Genomic DNA, 23,677 nt, shown 5'->3' with positions numbered 1-23,677 from the left:
GATGACGGCCACTAGACTGAGGATCAGGAACTCAGTTACTCCAACGATGAAAACGACTATCAGTCCAACGGAAGAACCTTTAAAAGAAACAGTTTATCAAAGGAATTAACCTAATAAACTTGATAAATCATCCATACATGTATAAAATTACAGTTCCAAAAAATCCATAATTTTCAACAAATGTTACAGAAGGTCATGAACTTCCACTGGCAGAAAGTATTGCTCTGGAGTCTTGACACCAACTTTACTGAAATCTAGAATATCATATAAGAAATATTGTAATACAGAGTATTTTTTAAAAACGTTCAACTACTGACCTGGGGATATGTCCATCGCACTGACTGGGTCACTGTGCTCCTCACTCTTAGGGTTACTGAACACACAGGTGTAACTTTTACTCTGCTCTCCACTCTTCTCCACCATCAAAATGTTTCCCTCTTTTACAGTTTCCTTGTTCTCTTTCCAGGAGTATTTGGTGTGATTAGTCTCCTCTCCCACACAGGCCAGGATGCACTGGGTCCAACTGCAGTCTCTGGCGACTCGAGGTTTGGACACAGGTTCTGTAGAGGAAAAGAGCTGCTCAGGCATCTGTCAGCTGTTCATGTCAGAGTGACGCCTAAATGATGTTATTCCCTCTTGTCCTCCACTGGATACCAGAGGGCTGTTCAACTGATAACTTGGACAGTGCTGCAGTGACCATCAGGGAGTTTGGGACTTCTCTCAGTGGGTTAGTGACGTTTTGACAGAACAGACTGTCAGTCACCGGCTACTAAAAACAGCCGAAGTGAGAAACTGAGATTCGCTGGTTTTCACATTTGGTCTCTGTACCACATATACAAGCGTAATTCTGAGTGCGGCACTTGCTCACACAAAAGTTAACCGTGCAGTCAGGCCCTCATTATGAATTTAGGGGTGTGAGGAACGCCCCCCCCCCCCCACCCCAAAACTGGTCCTGCCGGAGTGGTCAGATAATGGTCACATGGTGACACTGCGATATGAGGTTTTCATTTCTGAGGGTGTTTTCAAATCAGCACCTAAATTATAGATTGGAGGGGGCGGCGGTCACTTGTCCTGTTTGGTGTTTTGGTTTTGGAACATAGAGTCAGTTATTAGACACTTTGTCTGTAACACTGAGATGTTTCTGCAATGAAAATACACACTATAAGATGTATTCTCCCGATCTTCTCTCTTCTATTATCTCCACTGGGACACCAGAGCAATTCTTTACTCTCTTGTCTCTTTGGTACAAATATTTCACTGTAATCCAGTCAGTGAAACTTAAACACTAAATCATGAATTTTCACAATGGAGTCTCATTATTCCCAAACCACAAAGTAAAAGTTCACATTGTGCAAACTGTGTTTCTCTATTTGTTAATCTCTTAAACAGGTCATTAAGACACTGGACTTGAAACCCACTTACCGAGTACAATGAGCTCAAATTCCTTTGCGGGTCCTTTACTGTTTATTTCGGAAAAGTATCGTCCTTTATCTTCTCGTTTTAACCCTTTCAATATCAGCACCCCAGTTGACTTATTCAGGTTACACTGGTCTTCAGTCAAACATCTGGAATACCTGTGCGGTTTTGGATTCTCGATCCACTCGACTATTTTGTTGTTCTCTTTCTTCCATGTGATCCTATTGATGGTTTCAGTCTCTTTCGGATCCAGTTGAGCCTCTTTTCCTATTAATCCATACACTTGTTCAGCTGTTCTACCTGCACAGGTACAAAACACACACACACACACACACACACACACACACACACACACCATTACCTACATTTAAGAATCCAAAATAAAACAAATTGCTCAATAAAGAGAAAAAAGCAAAGCAAGTGATATTTACTCTTATTCCACCTTCCTGTTTGTATCAACAGTTTCGGTGATGATGTTCAGAGTAACAGTGAACACACAGTATAACGTGTGTATCAGAACCAGTGAGCAGTGAACACGAACAGAACCTCTGTCTCCAGAACTTCGTCACTTCATGACTTGAGACCTTCAAGGAGTTATAAACTTACCGGATTTGACACAAAGTGCTGCGAACATCACAAAGACGACCTGGAGGCTCTCGGTACGTAACACACTCATTTCCACGTTTGTAAGAAATGCAATGATGGAGTGAAGAAAGAGCTATTAGAGCTCTTACTCTGTGTACCAGTACGGTACCGCGGTGTACAGACTGAAAACCAGAAGCATTGTGACACACACAAAGCAGAAGATCTTCCTGAAGATACACACCCTGTGAACACAGTGAGTAGAGTGTGTGTGAAAAGTCATAGCTCACAGCAACACGGCAAAGAGCTTCTACACAAATTGAAATATTTTCAGTTTTAAAATGATGTGAAGAAATGGGATCAGAAATAAAACACTTTTTTAGTATTTAAACTTCGTGTGTCATAAATACAGAAAGATACAATTTCGAATTCTAAAAAATGTCATCACTTCTAATGTTTCACATCCCTATTTTTACCCACTTCCTTGACTCTTTGTGTGTGTGTGTGTGTGTGTGTGTGTGTGTGTGTGTGTTATTTGACATTAAGGTCCTGCAGGCTATGTGTGTTCTGAGTGATACTTCTTTGTGAAAATATGAGTGTCGTTATTTCTTGACCACAGATCAGTTTACTTCCTGTACCACAGTAAAAGAAGAGAGGAGCCTTAGAAGAACATCAGAGCATCTTGACGAGTTTCTCTACCTCTGAGCACCAGGGCTCCTCAATGTCCAGTGTGTCAAACACAGAAACAACAGCGAGTTCATTTCTTACCCGCAGTAAGAACATGTCGGCTCCTTGTCCAGCCGCCGATGAACATTCGATGTGACGCTTAGAGCCCTGCAGTCATCACTTCCAGTGACCAGACCCCCGTGGAGTAACCTGGAACTCACCCTGTTCCTTCGACATGCTGTAGATGGGTGTGTGAAGCAGCAGGGTGACGGTGTGGTGCACAGGCACATGTGTAGCTGCTTCCACCGGTTCCACTGGTTTCACTGCTTCCACAGAGACACTCAGCTGTTCTTTATGAGGCTCCCAGTGAGCAGTTCTACCCTTTCAGTTCCAAGTGATGTCAAGTGATGCAGCAGCGATGCAATGAGGACCGTTTTGGCAAAACATCTCTGCGCTTCTACTGGAGCTCCAGCCCATCATGTCCACTTCATCCTGGACGCACAACACAACTATCACTTTGTTTCCTACGTCCTTTTCCCTTTACTGTAACTTTACACTGTTACCTTTACTTGAGCAAAGGTTTTGTGCAACATGATGTAAAAACTAGGATATGAGTCGTCCACAAGTACAATTCCTGTTTCACTTCTCAAGGTCTCTCACCATTATTTGAGCCATTTTTTAGCACCATGTGTTTCGACAAAGTACATTGCACGTGAGCTGTACAGTTCACTCGTGTTGTGTGTTTTGTGAATTTTCTGTGTGTGGTGCTTCTGGGACGAAACACTGCTGCTGATGTTGTGCTGGAAGGTTTCAAAAATTCATAACTGACTGTCCAATCCGCAGCTTTTGGTGGATCTTAGAGAAAAGAGATAATTTATGCATCACTCATCGTACATACGGGGGTTGGCATTGTTGGACCAATTACCATTATTATTATTATCATTATAGACACCCCTCTACTTACATCAATTTGACTTAGGTAAATCCAGGTTTACGGAAAAAATTCCAGCATACACACACACACACACACACATTTTCAGAACCGCTTGTCCCATACGGGGGTCACGGGGAACCAGAGCCTAACCCGGCAACACAGGGCGCAAGGCTGGAGGGGGAGGGGACATACCCAGGACGGGACGCCAGTCTGTCGCAAGGCACCCCCAGCGGGACTCGAACCCCAGACCCACCGGAGAGTAGGACTGCAGTCCAACCCACTGCGCCACCGCACCCCCCCAATTCCAGCATATATACACCTTATTTATGGACAGTGCTTTTTTTTTTTACCCTTCCTGGATTGGGGTCTTGTTATGGCGGAAGGGCTTGCATGATCTAGGGATCTCCAGAGCTATATTGTCAGGAGCAGTATGCAGTATCTCCCAAGGAGAACAGGTCTGGAGTGAAGATACAGATTAACACGATCCAAAAACCTCCATGGAAAAAGTAAACAAGAGTACATTTACCCTGCCCAGAACACGGTCACTGGGATCTACCCCTGGAGCCAGGACTGGTGGTAGTGTTCCTATGTGAGCGCCCGAAAAGGCAACGTTGGGGGTCCATGTGGGCCCACCACCCGCAAGGTCCAACATGGGGGTTGGGTGTGATGTATACTAGGTGGCAGGAGAGGGCAGGGTGGCGCATGCCGTCATGACCCCTCGCAACAGAAATTGGCTCTTGGCATGTGGAATGTAACCTCACTGGGGAGGAAGGAGCCAGAACTGGTGCAGGAGGTTGAGAAATACCAGCTAGATATAGTTGGGCTCACCTCCACCCACAGTGTTGGCTCTGGACACAAACTCCTCAATGGGGGTGGTCCCTCTCCTACTCAGGAAGAAGGGGGACTTCAATGCTCATGTTTGCAATGACTGGGAAATCTGGCAGGGGGTAACTGGGAAGAATGGCCTGCCCGATCTGAACCCGAACAGTGAAATGTTATTGGACCTCTGTGCTAGTCATGGTTTGTCCATAACAAACACCATGTTCGAACACAAGGTTGCTCATAAGTGTACTTTGTACCAGAGCTCCTTGGGCCAAAGATCAATGATCGACTTTGTAGTCGGTTCCTCTAACTTGAGGCCACATGTTCTGCACACTCGGGTGAAGAGAGGTGCTGAGCTGATCACCATCTGGTGGTGAGTTGGATCAGATGGTGGGGAAAACTGAAGGACGGACCTGGTAGGCCCAGGTGTTTAATGAGGGTGTGCTGGGAACGACTGTCAGAGGACCTTCTCCGGGATGATTTTAACTCGCACCTCTGGGAGAGCTTCTCCATGTCCCAGAGGAGGGAGGAGATATGGTGTCTGAATGGACTTTGTTCAAAACCTCTGTTGTGGAAGCAGCCAGACACAGCTGTGGCCAAAAGCTTGTTGGTGCCAGCCAGAGCGGCAACCCGAGAACCCGCTGGTGGACACCGGTGGTGAGGGAAGTCGTCAAGCTGAAGAAGGTGGCCTTTAGGACCTGGTTGGCTCTGGGGACTCCTGACTCAGCAGACAGATATGTACCATGCTGTAATGCGGTACATCAGCACTCTCTCCACTGTACATGGGCAGAAAGTGACGAGAAGGTCCTGGGGCAGGGTCGCTCTCCTCAGTCTTCTCAAGAAATAGAGGCGTTGTTGCGCCTTTCCGATCACAGCGGAGGTGCGTGTGGCCAAGAGAAGAGTTCCGTCATGTTGACTCTCACTGGGGACTCTCTCCACAGCCTCGCCATTAATGAGCGCAGCACTGAGGTTAGTTCTCCATTTCTTCCTGAAGTCCAGCACAGTCTCCTTTGTCTTCCTGGTGTCAAGAGCGAGATTGTTGGCGGAGCGCCGGGCTGTCAGGTTTCCTACCTGCTTACATTTTGTACTTTTTGCATACTATATAATAATAATAATAATAATAATAATAATAATAATAATTATTATTATTATTATTATTATTATAAAAAAACTCGGGCCTGGGAGGAGTTCGGTGAGGCCATGGAGGAAGACGTTCAGTCGGCCTCAAAGAGATTCTGGCAAACCGTCCGGCGACTCAGAGGGAAAGCAGTGTTCCGCCAACACTGTTTACAGTGGAAGTGGTGCGCTGCTGACCTCAACTGAGGATGTCGTTCGGCGGTGGAAGGAGTACTTTGAGGATCTCCTCAATCCCTCCAACACGCCTTCCGTAGAGGAAGCTGAGGCTGGGGACTCGGAGGGGGACTCGGAGGGGGACTCGTCCATTACCCTGGCTGAAGTTGCTGAGGTAGTCAAAAAACTCCTCGGTGGCAAGGCTCCGGGGGTGGATGAGATCCGCCCCGAGTTTCTCAAGTCTCTGGATGTTGTGGGGCTGTCTTGGCTGACACGCCTCCGCAGCATTGCGTTGAGTTCGGGAACGGTGCCTCTGGACTGGCAGACCGGGGTGGTGGTCCCTCTTTTTAAGAAGGGGGACCGGAGATTGTGTTCCAACTATAGGGAGATCACACTCCTTAGCCTCCCTGGGAAAGTCTATGCCGGGGTACTGGAGAGGAGAATCCGACCGATAGTCGAACCTCGGATTCAGGAGGAGCAATACGGTTTCTGCCCTGGCCGTGGAACACTGGACCAACTCTATACCCTCACTAGGGTGCTGGAGGGTTCGTGGGAGTTTGCCCAACCAGTCCATATGTGTTTTGTGGACCTGGAGAAGGCATTCGACCGTGTCCCTCGTGGCATCCTATGGGGGGTACTTCGGGATTATGGGGTTCGGGGCTCGCTGTTACGGGCTGTTCGTTCCCTGTATGAACAGAGCAGGAGCTTGGTTCGCATTGCCGGCAGTAAGTCAGACCTGTTCCCGGTGCATGTTGGACTCCGCCAGGGCTGCCCTTTGTCACCGATTCTGTTCATTATCTTTATGGACAGAATTTCTAGGCGCAGCCAGGGAACGGAGGGTGTCTGTTTTGGTGGCCGCAGGATCTCATCTCTGCTTCTTGCGGACGATGTGGTCCTGTTGGCTTCATCGAATCAAGACTTAAAGCGTGCACTGGAGAGGTTTGCAGCCGAGTGCGAAGCGGCAGGGATGAGAATCAGCACCTCCAAATCCGAGGCCATGGTTCTCAGTCGGAAAAAGGTGGATTGCCCCCTCCGGGTTGGGGGGGAGTTGCTCCCTCAAGTGGAGGAGTTTAAGTATCTCGGGGTCTTGCTCACGAGTGAGGGAAAAATGGAGCGGCAGGTTGACGGACAGATTGGTGCGGCGTCCGCAGTAATGCGGTCATTGTACCGGTCTGTTGTGGTGAAGAAGGAGCTGAGTTGTAAGGTGAAGCTCTCAATTTACTGGTCGATCTACGTTCCTACCCTCACCTATGGTCATGAACTCTGGATCATGACCGAAAGAATGAGATCGCGGATACAAGCAGCAGAAATGAGTTTCCTCCGCAGAGTGGCTGGGCGCACCCTTAGGGATAGGGTGAGGAGCTCAGTCACCCGGGAGGAGCTCGGAATAGAGCCGCTGCTCTTCCGCATCGAGAGGAGCCAGCTGAGGTGGCTCGGGCATCTGTTCTGGATGCCTCCTGGACGCCTCCCTGGGGAGGTGTTCCAGGCATGTCCCACTGGGAGGAGGCCTCGGGGCAGACCCAGGACATGTTGGAGAGACTATGTCTCCCAGCTGGCCTGGGAACGCCTTGGGGTTCCCCCAGAGGAACTGGAGGAGGTGTGCGGGGAGAGGGAAGTCTGGAGGGCTCTGCTTAGACTACTGCCCCCGCGACCCGGTCCCGGATAAACGGAGGAAGATGGATGGATGGATGGACATTAGGAGAAAGAGACATGGCTGCAGACGTGATTCTTAAGTAAACCTAGTTTGTTTCTTTCCACTTGATTCAACAATGATCATCGCGTGAGCAGGTGCATAAAACTCAGGATACATGAATCCTGATAACCGTCTGAGTCAATTGTCACTCCCAGACTCTTAGCCGAGGAGGTAGGAAAATGAGTGCGTTGTCCAGTTTGATCAATAGGTTGTGACAGAAGGACAGGCCAGCTGGGAGGTAAAGAATCTTTGTTTTGGGGAGATTGAGTTGGAAGTATGGATGCGCGGTGGCGCAATGGGTTGGACCAGGTCCTCCTCTCTGGTGGGTCTAGGGTTCTAGTCCCGCTTGGGGTGCCTTGTGGCGGACTGGTGTCCCATCCTGGGTGTGTCCCCTCCCCCTCCTGCCTTACGTCCTGAGTTGCCAGGTAGGCTCCGGTTCCCTGCGACCCCGTATGGGACAAGTGGTTCAGAAAGTGTGTGTGTGAGTTGGAGGTGGTGATCATACATCCATGAACAGATGTTTGACAGGCGCGTAGCAATGCGTGCGGAGATGTCTGATGTACCAGGTGGAAAGGAAAGGAAGAGCTGGGTATCATCAGCATAGCAGTGGTATTTGAAACCATGGGAGGCAATGACTGAACTGAGGGAGGAGGTGTAGATGGAGAAAAGAAGAGGAGCCCTGTGGAACATCAGTTGAGAGAGGCGGAGGAGAAAAACAAGAGCTCCACCAGACCACTTGATAGGACTCAAACCATCTTAGTGCTGTTCCTTTGATCCCAAGCTGACTAGGAGAGTAGAGTAGATTCTGGTGGTTGACAGTCTCTAATACTGCAGACAGATTGAGGAGGATGAGGACCAAGGAGAGAGAGGTGGCTCTAGTGGCTTGGAGAGCATCAGACACCACCAGAAGGGCTGTCTCAGTGGAGTGACCAACTTTGAAACCAGACTGATATCCATCAAGGAGATGGTTCTGAGTGAGTAAATCAGACAGCTGTGAAACAGCAGGTAAAGGTGGTAAAAAGCACCAGGTGTGGCCAATGAGTTTGTAAAGAACTGTGTGAGATGGTGAGATGGGGGGAGAGAAGAGAGGTTTTCATATGGATGGTGGTGTGTCGCTCTGCCCCCTGTACTAGATTTGTGTTACTTGTCCTTGTGAAATGTGTGAGGGAAGAAGTAAAGGTGTTAGAAATCCAGCCTGGTCTCCACCTCAACTCAACTCACTTCCACGGTGTTTACAGCTCCGGTCTGCTGTGCAGTGTCCACATGAGGAGCGATGCTCATGTTCAGGGGATGAAGCCATCAGTCGACAGTCAGCGCTGGATATGAGTTTGCAGAGATCATGTTTTGCTTTCGCTCAGGTTCACTTTCAAAGTCATTCAATGTTCAAACAAGAAAAGTTAAAGTGATGAGATTTTAACAGAACCAACCAGGGAATAAACGGAGGGATCTTGTTAAACTCTTGTTTATTCCTTACTGGATAAAATCACTGTAAACTACTGTCATAACAGTACGGAAGGACTGGTCACACAGCTCCTTCTGCACAGAGACCTGGACCTGTTTCCACAAACACACACTCACACACGCTGAATGCGCACACACACTCACAGGCACTGAATTCACACACTGAACACACTGAACGCACAGCGACACACACAGAGACCTTGTGGAGCCACTCGCTGGACAGAGGTGTGTGTGTAAAGAACCCCGATGACATAATTACCCCCCCCCCCCCCCCACAACAGAAGATGCATCTCACCACACCAGGCTGGAGGCTCTGAAGAGGGTAGTGAGATAGAAAGTGTGTCCTGGAGCCTCGACCGTTTCCCTTCCTTCCTGGGCGCAGTCATCATGAAAGTAAAAGTCCCTGAATTAATTAAAAAAAATATTTACTTATTATAAATTCTTTCTATTGACCTGACACTTTTCTACAAAGCAGCTCACAGTTATTGATCCATTTATACAGCAGAGTAATTTTTACTGAAGCTATTTAGGGTAAGCACGCATGTGTATTTATGGGTCTTTCTGTGTGTGTGTGTGTGTGTGTGCGTGTGTGTGTGTGTGTGTGTGTGTATGACCGCATTCTGCCCTGGATTCTCTCTTTAAAGTCGAACTCTTCCCCTCAGACTCACTGCAATGAAACACTGACACTGCAGGCCGATGACATGAGGAGAAAATAAGACAATGAAATATTAATGCGCAAGAGCAGCTCTGACATCGTCCTGCTTCTGTGACTCACACTGACACAAGGAAACACTGAAATGCTGTGTTCCCTGCGTGTCCAGGTGAGCGACACTCGCTGTCTCTGTCCATGTCACACACTGCGCCTCATGGTCATGTGTGTTAAAGAACCTTCAGGTAAAATGTTCACAGTTTCGCTACATTTTCGGCATCACATTCACACACACACATTTTCTGAACCGCTTGTCCCATACAGGGTCGTGGGGAACCAGAGCCTACCCGGCAACACAGGGCGTAAGGCCGGAGGGGGAGGGGACACACCCAGAACGGGACGCCCATCCGCCGCAAGGCACCCCAAGCGGGACTCAAACCCCAAACCCACCGGAGAGCAGGACCCGCTCCAACCCACTGCGCCACCGCGCCACCGCACCACCCCGCCCCCCGTCACATCCACCTTTCAAAAATATTTCAGTACATTATGTCCACATTCGTTTGAGTCCGACGTCAATTATGAATATGTTTCTCACAACACCTGAGGATACAGAATCAATCTGATTGCTCACACAGACACACACACACAAACACACACGCACACACACACGGTCACACTTTCCGCTCGTTCCCACACACCCCTCAGAACCAGTGAGTTGTTGTATCTGCGGATCTGCAGCTCTGCTATACAGCAATGCAATGGGTCCCCAGAGGGGTACCGACCCTACGAGACACCGGTAACGGCACCGAGGCCACGGAAGAGGAGGAGGCCGAGCACGAGCGCCGGAGGCCCATGCTGGATGTGACCCCCTGCCGAGTTTCACAGCTCCACCCACGGGCCCTTGTTGTTAGCTGTTGTGACTCTCGACCGCATCTCCAGGCGCGATTGTCTCTGCCGCTGCTGCGCTCAGACAGGAAGGAGGAGGAGGCTGTGCACCGAGCGCGCTGAGAGTGAACTCACACCGCTTACAGAAAGCGCCCTGGTGCTGGGGGATCTGCGGTGAGACGAGCCCAAAACCAACGGGGTTTCAGTAAGCACTGCATTGGTCAGTTGTACCATATGTGTGAAGGTACTATTGATACAAAGGCGTATACTGGGGTTTTACAGAGACACATTTTCATCAAGGCAACGTCTTTACCCTGGAAATCCATGGTTATGGTTCAGCAAGACAATGCCAGGCCTCATCTGGCCCACATGTGGCTCCAGCTGACAATGTTTGGCGCATCATGAAGAGGAGAACCACACAACGGCGACCACGGACTGTTGAGCAGCTCAAGTCTCTTATCGAGCAAGAATGGGCAAAAATTCCAACAGGCAAAACTGCAACCCTTAGAATCCTCAGTTCCCAATCGATTAAAAAATATCATTCAAAGGAAAAGTGATGTAACATGGTGGTAAACATTCCTCTGTCCCACGTTTTTCAGTGTGTCGCAGGCAACAAATTCTAAATCTGTTTATATTTACAAAACACAATCAAGTTGATCAGTGAAAACATTTTCTTTTCTTTGTACTTTTGTCAGTGAAATAAAGGTTCAAGAGAATTTACAAATTGAAGATTTTTGTTTTTATTGTATTTTAGAAAATATCCCAACTTTTCCAGTAATGGGGTTTATAGTCTGATGACTTAGTGTAGTAAATTACAGTAATCAGAGTGTTTGGACGCACACACACACACACACACATACTGTCTGAAACTGTTTTATCCCAAGCGGGGTTGCGGTGAACCAGAGCCTAACCCGCCAACAAAGGGTGTAAGGCTGGAGGGGGAGGGGACACACCCAGGAAGGGACGTCTCGGCCTTTAGGTTAAGGTTGAAGTGCAGTACCGGAGATTTTAGCGGGGGCAGAGTGGAGTCATGTTCAGGACTGTGTGTGGCATGACCACAGCTTTCCTGGGGTGAAGCTCTGCTCCCTCGTAGGGTTTTTTTTTTTATTTTGGGTAGCCTTGGGAGCCTAATGTGCAGGGTTTTGGGTGGCTTGTGTGCCGTTCCTGCAGGGTGATACAGAATTAGTCCAGCTCTCCTGCCGAAGTTGATAGCTCCGAGGATCCGTTGAAACGATGATGTCCATGGTGAAGACAACGGTTCCGGAGATGCAGACCACCTTGAAGAACACTCTTCGCTTCTGGTGGAGGAACCAGGAGGACGACAACAAATTTCCTGAGTGAGTTGCTTTCATTCGGGAGGTTATCTTACGACTCCTGGCCACTGAGGTTGTGGTCTGCATCCAACACATTGGACCATCGTCTTTCTTCAACCTCACGCTGCAGACTGAGGGGGAGTACTGGATGACTTTGAGGACATGTAGGGAGAGCGCTGACCATGCCACCTTGCGCCCCTACTTTGTGGAACCACTTCGGAGGAACGACCGGAAGATCGTGACGGTCCTTGTCTCTGACCCCTTCATGTCAGCAGCAGCCATGGAAACTTTTCTGAAGGAGTTTGTCGACATCATAGTAGGACAGAAGGATGTGGGGGATGAGCTTGGCTTTTGGAACGAGTGAAGACAATTTCAGGTATGTCTTCACCCTGACCCTGTGGGGATGGAGGGATTTGTCCACCCTCCTGCATATTTTAACATTTGCAGCAGCACAGACTACCTGTTTTATCAAGGACGCCCTTCCCCCCTGTCGTTTGTGTTGGGGCGATGTTTGTAGTCCGGCCTCCTGGCCAGGGACTGCGCAGGTCCCTGCCACTGTTCCCAGTGTGGAGGAGAAGGACATCTCTTCCGCAGTTGCCCCACCATAGGCCGCCCTGCGGTAGTGAGGTGCTGGGCAGTGTGGCATCGGCATAGGATGGCCTGAAGGCAGCGCCATCATCAACAAGCACTGGAGTTGAGATGGGAGCGGTGGTGGAGACTAAGGTAAGAGATGTTTTTGCAATGGCTAGTGTTGGTGGGTCCAAATCAGTAGGACCTCCAGCCGAAAAAGATTTTCGCTCTCCTGGTTAGGAGGACACCACCTTCAGTTTTTCATGGGTGACCAGGAAGAAGAGGAGACGAAGGAGGGAGCCTGGACATGTTGCCGGTACTACACTGGTGGTACCTGTTCAGATGGGCACCCAACAAAAAGGCTAAGGACCAGATCATTCAGGTGTTTTTGTTATTGATTTGTCCCGGGTTGGGATCCCTCCTAGGTTCAATTTTTCAGGCTCCAGTGAGGGGTTCCACCTAGGAGCTGGGGGGCGGGGATCATTGTTTGGAAAGATTGTTTAAGATGTAATGGTGGTGGTGGTGGTGCAATGGGTTGGACCGGGTCTTGCTCTCCGGTGGGTCTGGGGTTCGAGTCCTGCTTGGGGGGCTTTGTGACGACTGGTGTCCCGTCCTGGGTGTGTCCCCTCCCTCTCCAGCCTTACGCCCTGTGCTGCTGGGTAGGCTCCGGTTCCCCGCGATCCCGAATGGGGACAAGCAGTTCAGACAGTGTGCGCATGTTTGTGTTTAATATGTGATTTTAGTTGGATTTTTCCCCTCCGTGAACCGCCACCTTATCGTGGTGGAGGGGTTTGAGTGCCTGAATGAGTCCAGGAGCTATGTTGTCTGGGGCTATATGCCCCTGGTAGGGTCTCCCATGGCAGACAGGTCCTGGATGACAGACGAGACAAAGCGCGGTTCAAAAACCCCTTATGACGGAAAAATCGAGGCTTTCGTTTATCCCGCCCGGTATGGGGTCACCGGGGCCCCACCCTGGAGCCAGGCCTGGGGGGGGGGGCTCGCATGCGAGCGCCTGGTGGCCAGGTCTATGCCCACGGGGCCTGGCCGGGCTCAGCCCGAAGCCATGACGTGGAGCCGCTCTTCGGTGGGCTCACCACCTGCCGGAGAAACCGTAAGGGGCCGGTGCGTTGTGATTTGGGCGGTGGTCGGGGCCGAGTGCCCGGCCGACCCAAACCTCGGGCGCCAACTCTGGTTTTTGGGACTTGGAATGTCACCTCACTGGCGGGGAAGGAGCCTGAGCTGGTGCGGGAAGTCGAGAGATACCGTCTAGATATAGTCGGGCTCACTTCCACTCACAGCTTGGGTTCTGGAACCACTCTCCTCGATCGGGGGTGGACTCTCCACTATTCTGGCGTTGCCCAAGGTGAGAGGCGGCAGGCTGGTGTGGGCTTATTAATAGCCCCCCAGTTCAGCCGCCATGTGTTGGAGTCTACCCCGGTGAATGAGAGGGTCGTCTCCCTACGCCTTCGGGTCAGGGAACGGTCTCTCACTGTCGTTTGTGCTTATGCGCCTAGCGGCAGTGTAGAGTACCCGGCCTTTTTAGAGTCCCTGGGGGGCGTGCTGGAAAGCGCTCCCACTGGGGACTCTGTCGTTCTACTGGGGGACTTTAACGCCCACGTGGGCAGCGACAGTGATACCTGGAGGGGCGTGATTGGGAAGAACGGCCTCCCTGATCTGAACCCGAGCGGTGAGTTGTTATTGGATTTCTGTGCTAGTCGCGGTTTATCCATAACGAACACCATGTTCATGCATAAGGGTGTCCATCAGTGCACTTGGCACCAGGACACCCTAGGTCGGAGGTCGATGATCGACTTTGTAGTCGTTTCTTCTGACCTTCGGCCATATGTCTTGGACACTCGGGTGAAGAGAGGGGCTGAGCTGTCAACTGATCACCACCTGGTGGTGAGTTGGATTCGATGGCGGGGGAAAAAGCTGGACAGACCTGGCAGGCCCAAACGCATAGTGAGGGTCTGTTGGGAACGTTTGGCGGAGGCCCTTGTCAGAGAGGTCTTCAACTCCCACCTCCGACAGAGCTTCAACCAGGTCCCGAGGGAGGTGGGGGACATCGAGTCGGAATGGACTATGTTCCGCTCCTCCATTGTCGGTGCGGCGGTTCGGAGCTGCGGCCATAAGGTCTCCGGTGCCTGTCGCGGCGGCAATCCCCGAACACGGTGGTGGACACCGGAAGTAAGGGATGCCGTCAAGCTGAAGAAGGAGTTCTATCGGGCCTGGCTGGCTCATGGGACTCCTGAAGCAGCTGACAGGTACCGACGGGCCAAACGGAGCGCGGCTCTGGCAGTCGCCGCGGCAAAAACTCGGGCCTGGGAAGAGTTCGGTGAGGCCATGGAGGAAGACTTTCGGTCGGCCTCAAAGAGATTCTGGCAAACCGTCCGGCGACTCAGAGGGGGGAAGCGGTGTTCCACGAACACTGTTTACAGTGGAAGTGGTGCGCTGCTGACCTCAGCTGAGGATGTTCTCGGCCGGTGGAAGGAGTACTTTGAGGATCTCCTCAATCCCTCCGACACGCCTTCCGTAGAGGAAGCTGAGGCTGGGGACTTGGAGGGGGACTCGTCCATTACCCTGGCTGAAGTTGCTGAGGTAGTCAAAAAACTCCTCGGTGGCAAGGCTCCGGGGGTGGATGAGATCCGCCCCGAGTTTCTCAAGTCTCTGGATGTTGTGGGGCTGTCTTGGCTGACACGCCTCTGCAGCATCGCGTGGAGTTCGGGAACGGTGCCTCTGGACTGGCAGACCGGGGTGGTGGTCCCTCTTTTTAAGAAGGGGGACCGGAGATTGTGTTCCAACTATAGGGGGCTCACACTCCTTAGCCTCCCTGGGAAAGTCTATGCCAGGGTACTGGAAAGGATAATCTGACCGATAGTTGAACCTCGGATTCAGGAGGAGCAATGCGGTTTTCGCCCTGGCCGTGGAACACTGGACCAGCTCTATACCCTCACTAGGGTGCTGGAGGGTTCGTGGGAGTTTGCCCAACCAGTCCATATGTGTTTTGTGGACCTGGAGAAGGCATTCGACCGTGTCCCTCGTGGCATCCTGTGGGGGGTACTTCGGGATTATGGGGTTCGGGGCTCGTTGCTACGGGCTGTTCGTTCCCTGTATGACCGGAGCAGGAGCTTGGTTCGCATTGCCGGCAGTAAGTCAGACCTGTTCCCGGTGCATGTTGGACTCCGCCAGGGCTGCCCTTTGTCACCGATTCTGTTCATTATCTTTATGGACAGAATTTCTAGGCGCAGTCAGGGAACGGAGGGTGTCTGTTTTGGTGGCCGCGAGATCTCGTCTCTGCTTTTTGCGGACGATGTGGTCCTGTTGGCTTCATCAAGTCAAGACTTAAAGCGTGCACTGGTGAGGTTTGCAGCCGAGTGCGAAGCGGCGGGGATGAGAATCAGCACCTCCAAATCCGAGGCCATGGTTCTCAGTCGGAAAAAGGTGGATTGCCCCCTCCGGGTTTGGGGGGAGTTGCTCCCTCAAGTGGAGGAGTTTAAGTATCTCGGGGTCTTGTTCACGAGTGAGGGAAAAATGGAGCGGCAGGTCGACAGACGGATCGGTGCGGCGTCCGCAGTAATGCGGTCATTGTACCGGTCTGTTGTGGTGAAGAGGGAGCTGAGTCGTAAGGCGAAGCTCTCAATTTACCGGTCGATCTACGTTCCTACCCTCACCTATGGTCATGAACTCTGGATCATGACCGAAAGAATGAGATCGCGGATACAAGCGGCAGAAATGAGTTTCCTCCGCAGAGTGGCTGGGCGCACCCTTAGGGATAGGGTGAGGAGCTCAGTCACCCGGGAGGAGCTCGGAGTAGAGCCGCTGCTCCTCCGCATCGAGAGGAGCCAGCTGAGGTGGCTCGGGCATCTGTTCTGGATGCCTCCTGGACGCCTCCCTGGGGAGGTGTTCCAGGCATGTCCCACTGGGAGGAGGCCTCGGGGCAGACCCAGGACATGTTGGAGAGACTATGTCTCCCAGCTGGCCTGGGAACGCCTTGGGGTTCCCCCAGAGGAACTGGAGGAGGTGTGCGGGGAGAGGGAAGTCTGGAGGACTCTGCTCGGACTGCTGCCCCCGCGACCCGGCCCCGGATAAAGCGGAGGAAGATGGATGGATGGATGGATGGATAGTTGGATTTTATTGAATTTTAGTATTTGTTGATGTTCAATACCTTGTTAGAGTGTTGTTGCTTATTGATAATGTATTATTATTGTATTTAATTAAGTTTTCTCTATTTATAGTTTGATTTTAATATATGAAATTGATGGCAGAAACTGAAGATCATGAGTGCTTTGTTGAGGTCCGAGGGTTTCTTGAAGTGCTGATGCTGTGCAATTGTGGGAAGGGAAAGAAACCCGTCCATCACAAACAGGACTCAAACACCAGACCTGCCGCACATTTACCTGACACTTTTTTTCCAAAACCACTTATAGTATTAAGGTAACAGTTATTTACCCATTTATATAGCTGGGTAATTTTTTTACTGGAACAATTTAGGGTAAGTACCTTGCTTAAGAGTACTACACCTGGAGATTGAACCTGTGACCTTTAGTCTAAAGGCAGCAGCTCTAACCACTCAATCCGAGCAGCACTTCCACATTCTCATCCTTCCTTCCCGAACCCATATGATATGGAGGTGCTGATCCAGGTGAGAGAGTGAACGCAGGTGACGGTGACACCGGGGCCACATGATGCTCCTCAGACACAGTGACACCAATCAAGGGGCTTCTAAAGGCTCTTCTGATGGACAGTTTGTGCTGCTCCACACTCAGGAATAGCCCTGGGGGGTCGGAGGTGGGGGTGGTCCATGGTTCACCTTGTTTACACCCTTCTGCAGCAGGGCTCACAAAGAGGAGGTAGAAGCTCAGTGCTTCTCCAGTGTGGGCCTTCCTATTCCTGCTGGTGCTGCAGGGAACCACTGGGTGGCGCTACAGCAGGCAGAGGACAGCGAGAGCTTCGGGCTTCAGGGTCTGTGACTCTGTGCGGGACATGAGTCAGGACCAGAGCTCCCCACATGCACCTGCTCACTGCTACTTTTACTGTCTTTTACCCCAAGCTTCAGTGTTCCTCACCCAGTGGGTCAGGGGTTCGACTGGCCTCTACTCATCACTGACTGTAAATGTTCACACAGCTGCTGGGGTTCCTCAAACGCTCCCTCTAAGGTGAATAACTTAACAAAAGCAGGTAAAAGACCGTCCACCTGAGAAGATGAACTTCCGGGTCACATCCCCACAGGACAGAGTAAAACACAGTTTTTACACTTTGATGTGTCATGATGAGCTGCTGTGTGTGAATTTCCCTGCAGGGATTAATAAAATATCTTTTCCTGTACTGCACCATACTGTACTATACTGTCCTCCCTCTTGGTAAAAAACCTTGTCCCTCCTCCGCCTTTTTACCGCAATATTCTCTGTTCCTGTCCAGCAGAACGCTGTAAAAGTGACACAAGGACACGACACACCGCAGAGATGGCAAATTCTTCTTTCTGTCTCACTCAGAAGTGACAGTGTGATAAACAGAAAACTGGGGGGATGAAGGAGATAAAAGTGTTACATCACCCTTCTCATCAAATAATCTAGAAATGAGCTGGAGCCCAACGAGCCTGCTGAGGTGTCAATGTGGTAAATGTGGTAAATGAAAACACAAGACACTACTGTTCCACAATGCAATACAGTAAAGAATGTGGTCACATTGACACAAATTTACCATAAACTGTAAACAGTCAGGGGGCACGGTGGCGCAGTGGGTTGGACTGGGTCCTGCTCTCTGGTGGGTCTGGGGTTCGAGTCCCGCTTGGGGTGCCTTGCAATGGACTGGCGTCCGCTCCTGGGTGCGTCCCCTCCCCCTCTGACCTTACACCCTGTGTTACCGGGTAGGCTCCAGTTCCCCGCGACCCCGTATGGGACAAGCGGTTCGGAAAGTGTGTGTGTGTGTGTGTAAGCAGTCAACCTGAATAGCAGCACTTAGGATGTATCAGGATGTATTGGGCTACATGTCTGAGACTGACAGTGTTTTACCATGAATTACCACAAGGGACCCCGGAAGCCCACCTTCTTACCCTCCAGTGAGGACGACTCTCCCAACCAACGTGCGGCAAAGATACAACACTGCAAGCATTATTTACCATGTATGTAGAGTATATGGAAGTAAAAAGTAGAGGAACTGAGCGTCCTGCTCCACACCACACAAGTGCGTCCAACAGGACACCTCAAGAGGACACCAGCGAGCAGCACGATAGGAGGATCTCGTTTCACACACACCACCAAGCGTAAGGTGAGTACGGGGCTCCACACTGTGGGACTTTTCTCTGGTTCTTCTGGCACCGCGGTAAAAACACACACATTCACACTAAGTGCCGCGAGTTTCTCATTTCACAGTGATTTCAAAGTAAACCTGGTAAATGTTGTACAAGAAGAGCAGCTCTCACTGCAGTCCTTACACTGATTTACCAGTTTGCCTTCAACTGAAGGATGTTTTAAACAAATAAACACAGAATGGATTGTGCGAAAACAAATGTGTTTTTCATACATAATAAACAATCGTGAAGTTTAGTTCAAAACCCAAACCTCGTGTTCAATGTGTTAAACTGAATGTTTCATTGTTTTCTGATCTTCACTATTTATTCTTTTTAACTAAGGACTGAACACATAGAAGAGTTTAGTTGATCTTACTTTAATACACATTAATTAAAGAGATTTAAAGCAACACACAAGGTGAACATTCAGTGTGGAAAAACAAGCAGCACTTAATGTGCTTTTAAGCTAAATAACAACAATATAAACTTGTCTTTCAAAGATTTTTACACTCGACTCCCTCCAAAGAGACAATCTGGTCCACAAAAGTGGTCCATCAGATGACCTTTTCCCATTAATTGAAGACAAGGACTGTTACAAAGTGTTCCTGGAATAAATCATGTCCATTTATACAGCAGAGAATTTTTACTGCAGTAATTCAGGGAAAATACTTTGATTCAGTATAATACAGCAGGAGAGGGGATTCGAACCCAGGATGTTCTTCTTGCAACAACACAGTACAGTAGAGCACAGTACAAACTGCTCCTGAAGACAAGAGTCACTTTAAACACACAAGTCCTTGTGTAATTATGACAATGAAAATCATAAGTATGATTATTATTAATGCCAAAGAACTGATTCTGCCCTGTAAATGTTACAAATCAGAGTTGTACACGATGTTTACTATGGTAAGAAGGTGAAGTGTTCAGCGAGGAGGTGACGAGTCGGGTTGTGTGTCACAGTGGAGGTGAAACGTCGGACTCATATTCCACTGGATTTGAACTGTTCAGTCTGAGCTAAACTCACAATCAGTGAAACGTGACCAGTTCACCTTTTTACCATGTTTTCCGCCCTGAACTGCCTGCTGTGTGAAAGCGAATGTCCACTAAGATCAATGGACTTAAGCAGTGGCTCCATCTTCAGTCTTTAGTTGTTGTCCTTCAGACTCTGCTCTTCCCCCCCCCGCGTGGTGTTTTGCTGTGCTTTACAGTTCTATGTAGGAAAGGAGCAAAACAGAGTAAATTCCCATGTCAGACTCCACACGAATCCTGCTGCACAGACCACGATCCAAACTGCTGCCTCGTTCCTTTACTTGAGCTAAAAATCCAGCCTCATATGGTAAATGTGAATTGATAAATGTATCTATATCTCATGTATCTGTATCCATACAGGACTGAGTACAGTGTTTCACTGTAATGGATGTTCTTGGACAGGGATGTAAGATGTATGAAACCAAATACTGTATTTACTTCAGATCACACTAACACTCTGGACCAATCACAAGCACCAATTCAGGAAAATATAATTTAGGGTAAGTACCGTGTTCTGTGGTACTATAACAACAGGGGATTCAGACTGTAGTTGGTCAGTGTGTCCTTGTGCAGCTGGAGCACCGACACCTGAACCCAATTTCAATAAAGGTACAATCAACACACTTGAGTCAAAGTTCAGCTCCTGTCATGTTGGAGGAACAGAAATTCTCAACACAATAAAGTGTTTTACATGCCTAGTTTTTCATACCTCTTGAATGTTTTTTTTGCGTCACTAAATCAGAGCTCCTCCCGCTACCACTATGAGGAACAGTGGTATAGAGACACCAACAACGATGGAAGCAACTGAAGAACCTTTGGCTGAAATAGAGATTAAAACATGATGAACATGGTGAGTAAATCCTGACAAATCACTGCACATCTATCACATTATAATATTAAATGCTCCTGATTCTCTGAACAACTTTCAGCAGGATGAAGCTCATCAAACACAGATACCATCTTTTACCTTCCTTTACCACTCAGGAGTTGTACCCACAGCTGTACCACCATCCACACTGTGGTATGAAGATACTGTAATAATAAAAGAGAAAAACACTGTATTGAACCACTGACCTGGAAATAAGTCCATCTGAGTGAGGGGGTCACTGTGCTCCTCACTCTTAGGGTTACTGAACACACAGGTGTAACTTTTACTCTGCTCTCCACTCTTCTGAACTGTCAAGGCATTTTCATTTATGTCTTTCAGAGTGTCACTGTTCTCTTTCCAGGAGTATTTGGTGTGTTCTGTGTCCTTTCCCTTACAGACCAACAAGCACTGGGTCTCGTTGCAGGACGTGGTCACCCTGGGTTTGGACACAGGTTCTGCAGAGGAAAAGAGCTGCTCAGGTAAACAAGGTAAAATATGGACATGAGCAAATCTGTGCCTCTTAAGACTCTTCAAGTCACAGTGATATTCCGATTGTTGTATTTTTTCCTCCACTGGACACCAGAGGGCTGATGGACTGACCACTTTGACCATCTATTGTCCAGGTGATGATGATGAAGATGATGTGTGTGTCGGAGCATCAGTGTGATGAGCAGTGAACAGTCCTGTCCTTTCAGTAAGAACACTGACTGTTTAATGGTCACTACGAGGACAGTAGCAACACTCTCTAGAGTAGAGTGTCCCCTTCACTACTCTGCCACTTTGCTCTTTCATTGGCTCTACAGTGAACGGCGCCTCCTGCTGGTCAACACACACCACCTGCAGCAGCAGCAGCAACACAGTGGAGTCTCCAGTCCAAGTGTGTGTTTCCCACAGAAATGTGTACTAAGGAGGAGCTCAGCTGTTATTAACCAAAATATTATATGTATTGGTCACTGATCACAGTAAAATTGGAGACACTTGAGTGTTTAAAGAGCCTTGGGGAAACAGTGGAAGTTCTAACAAACCCAGAGCCGCTTTCATTCATCTGAGTTCCACAGTTAATGTGACACGATGGTGTGTGTGTGTGCAGCTCGAAGTTCACTGTACAGTATCAGTATTTATACTTGTGTGTGTATCACTGCGTTCAGTCCTGTTTACTGCACTAATAACAAAAATACTGAAACTTACTGAGTACAATGAGCTGAAATTCCACTGCAGGTCCTTTATTGTTTATTTCAGCAAAGTATTGTTCTTCATCTTCTGGTTTTAACCCTTTTATTACTAACACCCCAGTGATGGGATTCAGGTCACACTGGTCTTTTGAACATCTGCCATAATATTCTGGTTTACCACTTCCGTCCCACTCGGCTATTTTGTCTTTCTGTTTCTTCCATGTGATGCTGCTGATGGTTTCAGTCACTTTAGGATCCAGTTGAACCTCTTTTCCTATTAATCCATAGACCAGTTCAGTTCCTTCATCTGCACAGGTAAGAAACGCAGAAAGAAATGAAAAACACATAAGAACAATAACAGTTAAACACATCTTACCGACTACAATCACCTGTTTACATCTTTATCTTTAGTGAGAAAATGGATCTCGAACCTTCAACTCCCAGTTTACATAAACACAGTAAAAGTACTTTTACATTAATAAAGTAATAAAATCACAGTGTGACAGTAAATAGTCAGTTTTACCGCAGTGTTTGTGTTTAATAGTCAAAGTGTTAAATGTTCGTGTCTGTCAGAAACAGGAATTGTAAACTTATGGAAAGTGACACAAAATTAGGACAAAATATGAAAAACAGGTAAATCTGGAATCTAATCTCTCTCTCTATGCTGCACATCATCACCTCTTCATCACTATAATATACACATACACACATTTTCAGAACCGCTCGTCCCTTACGGGGTCACGGGGAACCAGAGCCTACCCGGCAACACAGGGCGTAAGGCCAGAGGGGGAAGGGGGACACACCCAGGACGGGACGCCAGTCCATCACAAGGCACCCCAAGCGGGACTCGAACCCCAGACCCACCAGAGAGCAGGACTGCGGTCCAACCCACTGCGCCACCGCACCCCCCCACTATAATATAATATAATATAATATAATATAATATAATATAATATAATATAATATAATAGTGCAGACAGAGCTGTTAACGGTGCTGTTTTACTGGTGTCACACTGAAATACAGCACAGCGCTCATCCTCTTTATTATTCATATTGCACCATTTTTAATTTCTTTAGCCAAAGGCCTTTATAAGTGTCTATAACAGTCTGTGTTTGAGCAGAGAAACTGAACATGTTCTCAACACCATCAACACTTTTACACTGTTTATGAGAACTAAAAAAGGGGGTGCGGTGGCGCAGTGGGTTGGACCGCAGTCCTGCTCTCTGGTGGGTCTGGGGTTCGAGTCCCGCTTGGGGTGCCTTGTGATGGACTGGCGTCCTGTCCTGGGTGTGTCCCCTTCCCCCTCTGGCCTTACGCCCTGTGTTGCCGGGTAGGCTCCGGTTCCCCGTGACCCCGTACGGGACAAGCGGTTCTGAAAATGTGTGTGTGTGTGTGAGAACTAAAAATAGGTGATTTTTACTAAACCACAAGTCCTGAATTGAAAATTTTATTCCAAAAATATTGTACCATTTACCATTTCTATGCAATGAAATATTAATGTTTTTAATTACTGTCAGGAAAAGGATTTGTACATTTATACTGTGTGTGTGTGTCAGTCTGGAGGTGTCGCTTCTCACTAACTGGAGTTCCATTCATCCTCTCACTGCTGCCTTGTGTAATAACATAGAGTACAGTGTGTTCTTTCATCATATTGTACTGATCACCAGACACTGAACATGTTGGTCATAAAGACTCATTTCTGAGACTCACGAGGCTGTGATTTATGAACACGAGTCACTGAACTCATTGAAATACTGCTGAACATCACATGAATTTATTAATCTAATTTCTTTATTTTACTTTTCTGTTTTGTGCGTGTAAGTTTATACAAAGGCAACACAATTTGGAAACGAGACTAAGTAAATAAACAATCATGACTGCTGTATGACATATTTGGAGATATTTGATAGCCCTAAATTGGCTTTATTTTCATTTACATTTATTCATTTAGCAGATGCTTTTCTCCAAAACAACATACATCTCAGAGAAAATACAATTTGTGCATTACATTAGGAGAAAGAGACATAGTTGCAGACG

General features: G+C 48.6%; 1 long non-coding RNA gene across 1 annotated transcript; it reads right to left on the bottom strand.

Moving 5' to 3' along the window:
- Nucleotides 1–478: 478 nt before the first annotated feature.
- Nucleotides 479–2,098, bottom strand: LOC114912207 (uncharacterized). Its single transcript, XR_003798148.1, has 3 exons — nt 2,023–2,098; nt 1,423–1,716; nt 479–560 (listed from the first exon to the last, which is right to left on the bottom strand). It is a non-coding gene; the product is annotated as an uncharacterized LOC114912207 (long non-coding RNA).
- Nucleotides 2,099–23,677: the final 21,579 nt, after the last annotated feature.

Source organism: Scleropages formosus, chromosome 14 (assembly GCF_900964775.1).
Source record: "Scleropages formosus chromosome 14, fSclFor1.1, whole genome shotgun sequence".
NCBI lineage: Eukaryota > Metazoa > Chordata > Actinopteri > Osteoglossiformes > Osteoglossidae > Scleropages > Scleropages formosus.
The sequence above is the reverse complement of the archived record's forward strand: the minus strand, read 5'-3'. Positions and strand labels throughout refer to the sequence as shown.